The sequence below is a fragment of the Embiotoca jacksoni genome, unplaced genomic scaffold (assembly GCF_022577435.1).
Source record: "Embiotoca jacksoni isolate LCO1_2020_lvr unplaced genomic scaffold, fEmbJac1.0.p SCAF_14, whole genome shotgun sequence".
NCBI lineage: Eukaryota > Metazoa > Chordata > Actinopteri > Embiotocidae > Embiotoca > Embiotoca jacksoni.
The window spans coordinates 17,339,789-17,349,923 of NW_027185274.1; positions in this window are offsets into that span (position 1 = coordinate 17,339,789).

Here is a 10,135-nt window from a genome sequence, read left to right on the forward strand (position 1 = left end):
ACGTGACATTATCGTGTGACCCAAAACCGTCTTGAGTGATCACTTGTGATCGGATCTCACTTCCTCGCTCTGTATGCTAATGACACATAAGTGTCATCGTGAAAATATACAAGTAGCCAACATAATCACGAGAACGTGAACAGAAACGGGAGGGGAGACGTCGAACCGGCGTTCAAGAAAACACTAACCGACGCCTCATTTTAACGCGCGGTCCGTTTGAAACGGCTGCTCCCGTTGGACGTGAACAGTGCGCAGTACGCGCTCTTGTGAGTCGTGGTCCATCTGCAATTCTTTACATCAAATTTTGTTACAAATTATTGGGGAACGGAGAGAAGCAGCGGGGAGACAAATTGGGTGAGAAGCTACGATTGTGATTCCAGACGCTGTGAACGTCCCATTGCGCCGCAGTTAGTTAGTTAGTAAACTGCTGTTCTGAAACCTGGAGTTCAGTATTTCGGCCTCCGCCATCTTGTTATTTTGGAGCAGGAAGTGACCATATTTGGACGGGCTGGGGAGGAGCTAACAGTAGATCTGACTTTATCTGATTGGGAACCTGAGGACACTACGTGCCGCCCACCTATAGCTGTAACCTGACAGCACCACAGGCTTGTCAATCAAACAGACACCCCCCCCCCCCCCCCCCCAAAAAAAAAAAAAAATACCACTTTTTCAGGCCTCATATCTAATTAATGACGGGATTATTTTCAGGTGGACCGCCAGAAAACTAATAAGAAGGAGTGACTTTAGTGAATGGCACCATGATGACTTGTAGAAACAATTATTTGATTATTATAATTATTCTACAGCCCTGCTGCAGCCTTGCCCATCATTAACACCACGACAATGCTGCTGGTCCCTCTGAACGGTTTATTGGCTCCGGCCGCAAACTCCACAGTCTCAAGCTGTTAATGTACATCTGGGCTGCTTGCAAGCGGCTGGAGCCGCTCCAGGTTCAGTGGTGACCCCTGATGGCCCTTTGCCAGAGCCACAGCTGGCCTGTGTTTTATCCCAGATGTGAAAGGAACTACGAGTCGATGTGTCACGACTGCCGCACGAAACGGTGAAAGTGAGATGTCTTAATGAGAAGCACTGGCAGCGTTTACCGTACATGTCTTGATGTCGGTTTTGTTTGTTGCCCTGATGGCTGTGGGATTTAACAGGTTATCGTGTCAGATATAAATATTTCTGCAGTTTCCCGTTCAATCTTCTCCTCTTCCCATAACGTCGCCTCTGAGTGGGATGTGAATGTTTTATTGTTTAATCTATTTTCTAGCTATACGACTTCAAACTGGTCTGCTGAATTCCAGCCCGTGGTGTTTACAGTTTCTCTTTGTAATGATAACAACTGATATTTACTTGCGCTCTGTGTTTTCTCAGCTCTCTCAGCTTCACCACAGAGATAATTTACGTTGAATATAAGCTACAGTTTGACTCCGTTCAGCTCCAAACAGAATAAACATTGTAATTGAAAATACTCCCGACAATAAAGAAGATAAACCGATTATGTTCAGTAAAATATTCTGTAAACCGACTCATCAGATAGGTCTTTAACACTTCATTTTTTGCAGCGTAAAGGTTTCCAATAAGAGGTTCAGGACCACATTTGCGGTCACGAGGTCCATCTGAGGGGGTCACATATTTAATTTGAAATAAATATTATCCTCCTGCTGCTATACCCTGGTTATTTTCTTTGTTTTGTTTTCTGATGAAAGTTTGATCTCCTCAGGTATCTAGAACTTTATTAAAGTTTTATCTGCGGTGCAGAACTTTTGTTTTCCCCTTCAGCCAATGAGAATAATTACAAAAACACTGTCCATAGACTCCACCCCCACAAAATAACATATTACTATCAGAATTTCATTCATTCAGACTGATAACATTTGGAAAGTCTAGAAGAGAGACCTGATTGAATTATTGTATCTCTATTGAGGATGGCATGGATTAACCGTAAATTTGCTGGCTTCGGCCGGTGGAAGTCTTTGGTGCGCATTCCAGTGTTTTCCCTCCCTCCCCCCCCTGAACGAAAAAAAAAAAGTACCACCGTACTCATAGAGCTACACTTACATCCAATATCTTCTATGTCACTGACTGAGTCCCTGTGCATCCAATAAACAAAGAAAGCAGCACGGCAGTTGGACATAGGAGTCTTTTGTCAGACAGTACGTAACAGAAACCTGAACAGGTAACAGCTTAGTAGAAGAGGCAATAACAACCGACAGCTCACTGTATAAAGTACACTTCATAGACGTTCAGCTGAGTTAGCTAACCAGCGCCACCTTTGTTTTACTACTGACAGGTTCAAAGTGTGATTATAAGTGTCTGATTGTTTAATGGAAAGGATTCCTGCTATGCTATGGCATTTTTTTTTTTTTGACATTTTGGACAACATACAACATACAGTGTGACTTTTTGGTTTACCTTTTGGATGACATCTTTGTTAGCCAGTGTTATCTATTTTTCTGGATATATTTTTCAAAATCATGAATTAAAATATTTAGTAACAGATTTATTCATTTATAATTATTAATTCATAAAACTTTTCCTGCCCTGTTAAATTTCTCTTTATACCTTTATCGTTTCAGCGATCATTCTATTAACTGCTCCGTCTGCAAGATTTTCTTCCATCATATCTGAGAGATTCATCCAGTTCCGGAAGCTGTTGACCTTTGACCCAGAACAGAGGAGGGTTTAGTGCCTTGCTTATGAACTGCAGTTGTATTTCCAACATTGTGGTCTAAATTTGATTTCATTCCGACCTTGTCTAACCTTCATTTTCTTGGAAACAAATCCGAAGCAACCGTGTAGGTCTGTCTGGGTGTGAAACGGGGATCCCCCTCTGTCACCCCTCCACCTCGGGTAGAACCCCGCCTCCGGTCCAGGGCCACGCTCAGTGGAGGAGCAGATTGAGTGGAAGCCGGTTTTTAATGTAATCTCCTCTGTTTAATTAGAGTGAGCGTAGTGGGCAGCTAAAGCAAACCACATTACTCACCATCTGGTGGGGAGCAGCTCTGCTCTTACCCGCCCTCGCTATCATTAGCTTCTACAAGACAAGGTACAAACACATACATGACAGCCATTTATTCATCCTGCCATTTTCAATACAGACGCGGCTGCATTCCATTCAGCGACTGCGATGAGGTCGTACTCGAGTTTAGATCTGTCACAGATGTGTTGTCCTGTAATTATTAATGTGCTGCAAAACAAAACAGCCACGTTTAAATTGTTTTGAAAAATAACTTAACAATAAAAGCCACAAAGTGTCTGACACACAAAACATTTCTGTTCCACTTTTCATCAGCTGTGACCTCCAACAGCAACAACAACACATCCGACCCTCAGAGGAAGGAAAACAAGTCATCACCATGCACTTTATATCTTAAACTTGATCAAGAGACTTCAAAATATTGATAACAAAAAGGAATCGAGGTTTTACTTTGACTTTAACTGCAAGGTTGATCAGATCTCACATGGAGAGCTTTAAGTCGACCACAAGAGGGCAGTGTATTACTGCAGCTGACACCCAGCTCGACCTGCAGGAGGGGCTCCAGCATGGAGGATTTACTGCTCCACACAAGGCCGAGCTCACCGGCAGCCAGCAGAGCAGTTCAATTATTGAAACACGGGGAGAGCGATCCGGGCAGCGTGCGTGCGTGTGTGTGGTGTTTGGGGATTCATAGATCTGCCCTCACCCTGAGCTGCTTCATGACCTGGACAGCTTACACTGGGAACACATGATTGTGCCATGACCCAACAAACATGCAGAGCCAGCAACCTCAGCCAAGCTTTAGGAAAGCTAGAAGGTCCCTTCAGTTTGATTTAAGCATTTCACCCCCCCACAGCCATATCATTGTTGGACATGGGTTTTTTTTCCAGGCACTCTCAAATGCACATGGCATCAATCCTGTTCCCTTGACGACCTTATTTCAGGTGAGCTGAAGTCACAGCTTTCTTCCTCGAAGACTAGCCCTTCTCAAGGGGAAAAAGATTGTCTCATCATCTCAAACGCTGGCGAACAAAATAATGACAGACGTCAAATTTGGGCAGCTAGATCATTCGACTTAAAGACTGATCAGAAAACCCGGGACATTTTATAAGAGTGGAAACCTTTTCTGTCCTACTTTCAAAACAGAGTCCTCATTCATGTGTCCGGAGACATTCCCTCTCTTCTTTTACAGTGTACATTTTGTGTGTTAGTACAACCCTATTTCAAAGCTGTGACTAGATATATATATATACATGACAACATTGATAATGTTAGTTTCGCACATGCAAATTGTCCGTTAATGTGAATTAAAAGAGCTTCTCAGTAGGGGGTAGCTCTGCAGTTCACAAATTCACACATAGACTTACAAATGTGTTCTAACTAACACCACATGCTGTGACTGAGAGCATAAAAAAGAAAACATTTTCACAAGCAAACATCCAAAGTAATACATTTATATATACGGACCTGGCCAAAACCTGCGGAAGAATTTTTTTTTTTTTTTTTTTTTTTTTTTTTTTTTTTTTTTTTTTTTTTTAAGTATTAAATGAAAATGCGTGTTTTCTTAATATTTAACGGAATTTATTTTTTCAAATAAGGAGTTTGACATTGTCATAATTTACTTATTAGCTTCCTAAAACTACGATTAATCGTAGTCTGTGTGTGTGTGTGTGTGTGTGTGTGTGTGTGTGTGTGTGCGTGTGTGTGTGCGTGTGTTAAGTATTAAGCAGGAAAATTGTTTTGGTTAGCTTAGCATAAATAGTGTAAACATGGAGAAAGCGCTAACCTGGCTCAGTTTATTTCACGAAATAATTAATCATCTGTTTATTCAGCAGTATCACTTATGGACAGTTATAGTTGCTGACACATATGTTTACTTATATTTCTTTATACTAGTTCATAAACCATTTATTACGTGTTTATAACATGCTGCATACTATAGAATATTATATACATTTCATACTATGCTTTCTATACATTTTGTATATATGCACATACAAATATATACAAAATATATATATATATATATATATATCTTTATTTATATATACATATATATATACACACACACACACACACACATATATACATATATCTTTATTTATTATATATATATATATACATACATACACACACACACACACACACACACACACACACACACACACACACACACACACACACACATATACATATATCTTTATATATATGAGGAACCAAGCTCTCTGGCTGCTGTTTAGCTGACAGATATGAAAGTGGGACAACATGTTTCACCCCTGAGAATAGGTGTCAGTTTAAGAATTGTTCAAAGGAACACATATTGAATATGACAGATAGTATTCATCAGAAGGTATCTGAGCTCATCTCATAGGTCTGTGGAGGTGCGTCAGACAAAGAGAGCCATCCATGTACTTCTATATTTGGACCGTGTCGTTAACAAGCTCCACTCGCCCCTACCTGCACCAACCTTTGCTGCCTGTCTCTTCTGTGAGGTCGCAGCCTTAAGCATTAATGGCACAGCTCTTCTGACAGCCCGCTCATAAAAGGCTCAGCTTTACATGTGCTGGTGGGCTGGACTGTGGTTAAAAAGCTGTGGAGGCAAATACTGTCCAAACCTTAAAAAGAAGGATCCCTCCCTCGCTTCTGTTCAATGGACTGTGGGGTTTCTGAGGCGGGACCAAGAGACCGCATGTGGTGATCAAGGTTTGGATGCTGGACAGAGACTCACAAACTAATGGCTGAGATAAGAGCGGAGCTGATCGGAGCTCAGCACACAGAGAGATGGATGCAGCTCCAAGCTGGGCTGCAGCCAGCCTCCTCACAGTGGAGCCTCATACTGTGATACATTAATAAATGAATGAATGGGAGCCCACACTGGGCCCACTGTTATTGTTGTGGTCGCATTTACTCATGAAATTTAATTTCTAGTCAGTTACCCAAGATATACTTTAATTTCGGGATCATTTCTTACAATATTAAATAATATGCATGCATGCATGATAACCATAACTCACTAAAATTATATTAATAAGTTATAATTTCTACCAGCATAAAGCTCCTATTGCTGTGTTTTTATTGAAATTGTTTTAAATAGCTGCTGGTGGAAGCTCTGATTTGTGGTAGTTTTGTGTTTACCCCATTGACAAGAGTGTAGACTAAATATTAAAAATATTCAAGCATAATTAGGGCAACATACGCTGGTTATTTATTTACAGATTTTTTTGATTATCTGTTCATAAATGATCCTGTAAAATTTCCTTCACATTTTTTCCCCAAATCCCTGCTGACACCTTCAAATTGATTTTGTTTGATCAACAGCCCATAGATGTTTATTTCAAATCCTCTTATTTGAAAAATCAGGAAACACAAAATATTTGGAATGTTTGCTTTATAAATCTCCTAAATGAGTGCTTGCTTCTGAAAATTACTTGCCATTTTCTGTTGATTGATTATGGATTAATTAATTGTTTCAGCACCAATTAAACTGCAACTTCAAATTACAGAAGGACCATCAAACTTCATGAACACCTCTCAAAGAGTTTACATCACTACCTGTATATAAAAGTGGACGTAACTACCGGCTCTGAAAAATGAGGCCGATGCAGAAGTGCCTTAAGATGCAATACCACTGAGGGCCCTCAGTGGTATTGCATCTTAAGGCACTTCTAGTCGGCTCCAAAAAGCCTGTGGCTCCTTTCAAATTATCTCATGAAATTCTAAGTAAATACATTTTTTCCACAAGTTGTCATGGTGTTGTTAGCTAAAGTCACTCCTTTTTATTAGTTTTCTGGCGGTTCATCGGAAAATAATCCATAATTTTTTAGAAAATAAACCTCAAAAAGACCTGGGGTTTTTTTTTTTTGGGGGGGGGGGGGGGGGCGTGTCTGTTTGATTGACAGGCCTGTGGTGCAGTCAGGTTACAGCTATCGGTGGGCGGGATGTAGTATCGTCAGGTTTCCAATCAGATCAGTCAGATCCACTGCTGGCTCCTCCCCAGCTCGTCCAAATATGGTCACTTCCTGCTCCAAACCGCTCCGAACTAGCAAAGATGGCGACGGACAGAATCTGAACTGGAGGCTTCTTAATGTTCACAAACCAACGAGTGACGTCACCGTTGGTTGCCGCTTGGTTTCAACGTAAACTAAACATCATGTATTTTATTTGGTTATTTAATTGGGACCATATAGTTGTATTGGAACATACTGGAAAGTCATTTAACAAATGTAATGTGAACAAGATTAATTTCCATCCCTTTTATTGTTTTAATATTAAAGTTATTATCTTACTATTAAACTATTTTCAAACGAATAGAACTTGATTTAAAATAGTTTTAAATATTACATAGCTTATGTATTAGACGCTGTATTAACACAATGGCGAGGGGTGCAACAGCTCCCCCTATCAACAGCTTCCCTTTACTGCAGCAAACTACTGGTGCGTAAATTGACTTGACTTACATTTCTGCCTTCTAGTTTACTTGAATATTTCCTTATATAAATAATATGCTTTGACAGCCTCATGATGGGACTGTCAGACATTATAAACCTCATGTAGACATCACGTATTACATTTTGGAAGTTTTGACAGACAGTGTCTAAGCATCGAGTTATATAAACTGTGTCGAAATTTTTTCATTTTCTCCCTTCCTTTGGCCTCACGGTCTTTTTCACACCATTTAAATGTGTGATATAAGACTGAATATCCAGCCGACATTTAGATGTGGTCTATAGGCTACAACGTTCAAGGGCTTTACAGAATGACATTAGACTTTGCTCTTTTTATTACAGCACTTCATAAAGATTTCATGACTGATACTGTATAATGATGCACGACATTGGCTGTGAACCCTTTTTTTTTTTCTTTTTGTCCGAACATTAAAAGATGCTTTGTTAACATCAAAATCCTACTTTCAAGTTTGTGCTTTTCTTTAATAAGGAAGATCTGTTTCTTCACGTTTTCATCCTTATCACCCTGTTCTTTTCCTGCTGCTCTATATTCTTCATCACTTCTGCCCAATTATAATCTTCTTGCCTCCATATTTGCTTGGTGATCTTTCTGTCCACGTTTTTTTTGAGCCGATCACTTTCTCGTCCCCGTTCTTTAATTAGCAGCATAATTCTGTCCTAATGCTTTTCCGACCTCTTGATGTTCAGCCCATCATCGCCTGATCTGTTTGCTGGGAGCCTCCACTGAAGTTCATTCATTAGTCATTCCTGGTCCTCCCTCAAACCCCGACCGGTCGAGGCAGATGACCGCCCACTCTGAACCTGGTTCTGTTGGAGGTTTTCTTCCTGTTGAAAGGGAGTTTTTCCTTTCAGCTGTTGCTCATGTAGGGAGTGTTAAATTGTTGTGTTCCAGTCTGAAATGCCCTGCGTTGCCCAATGTTGTGATCTGTTGCTATAGTCAAAAACAAGGTTAAAATCCGCTCCACCACCTCCAGCGTCTCGACTCCAGAGGTCCTGGAGCGGCCTCGTATCAAGTCAAACTGTCGTGACTTCAGGAAATTGTTATTCACTTCTAATGATCTGTACTTTATTGAAACAACTGTTTACCTTTTAATTGATTTGATATTTGAAATGAAAGCTCTGAGTTGGGCTTGTTGATAGCTCAGTGCAATGAGTGCTGCTGTGTTGAAGAAATGTGGGGCAGCAGGAAAGAAGTGTTTATGATGAGAGCGGTTAAGTAGTTTATATGTCTTCATGTATTAGACTATTTGACTGTCAGTTTATTAGCTAGGTGTGCCTAATAAACTGACCTAACAAAATCATAAAGCACAGTGTTGGAGAATATCCATAAAGAAGCCTATGTTTAGCTTCTTTCATTGCATAATGGAGGGCTACAAACTGTGGCATAAAACAAGAATTCTTTCAAGAAAAAAAATAAGATGCAGGTAAGTATTTGAATAAAAATGTCTTTCTTCATTCTCCTAAAAATAACTCCTAACAGAATGAATGGCAGCTCTGTAAATCACTGTTTACAGCTGTCTGAGAAAACATGTTTAACCAGAAGAGGGAGACATGAAAGCCTTGTGAAAGTCACCAAACAGCAGCAGCTATGTGCATGCCTCCTGCCCGTCTGTTTGCCTCTGCAGGAGAACAATTTAGCGCAATGCTAATATTATCAAACTATTAACCTCACGATCCCGGCGGTATGAATCTCAGCTGCTGCTCCATCACATGCAATTCAAGCCACCGCCGCCACCCTTATTACTTCGTGTTGGATTTCCAAATAATTCCATATGACACCTGTTAGATGAGACAAACAGATCGGGGCCACATTTGTCCTCGACAGTCAGACGAGGAGGAATTTTCCTCCCGACAGTCGTTCCCTTCACCTGGACTAATCCCACACCGCGCCTGCATGTGTGGGAAACACGTAAATAACTGTCGTATCGAATCTTCCTTTAGCTGCATCTAAATTAACGACAGAAATTCAAAGCGTCATTCGGGAAATGAAGTGATGGCAGCCTTTGATCTCTCATCTGAGGGACTTCAAGATATTTCCTCGCCATTTTCTCATTTCAGTTGTTAATTATCTGTTTTCTATTTTCAAAGATAATGACACGTCAATGCCACTCAAGTCACGTTTTCCTAGTGTAGTTAAAGATATTTGAAATACAGAAAAACAATCCTGATGAAATTAAAAAGAGTGGAGAGGGAAAAGAGAAAGTCTCGTCTGTCAGCGGGCCGACAGGAGACAGGAGAGACTTCATTTCGTTCTTGAGTGTTGAGAGATGATAGCTTTGGATTTCAAATGATGGGGATTGACGTGATATGAGACTTTTCAACAATCCGCAATAATGACCTTTTCTCAGAAGCTGCAAACTGTCAGGTAATAACACGTCTCGGGTAAAAATGGACAATCTTTTGGCACAGGTAAAAAGTGTTACCTAGCAACCCCCCAGTGTCCTATCAATAGTCAGCTTGGAGGTATCTCTGGAGATGCTCCCCCCCCTCTCTTACAAAGACCTGGTTCAGCTTGCTTCCACAGGCCCCATGACCCCCCCTGGACAAACAACAGCCTCATTCTCTACCCCACTGCTGACCTCATTGTCTCTTTGTGAAGGGAAAATCCAGAGTTGCATTCTGTTAAATGGCAAATGGTGCATCCACTGCGAGCGGGACAGACCTCCAGACCTCCAGCGCGGGTCTG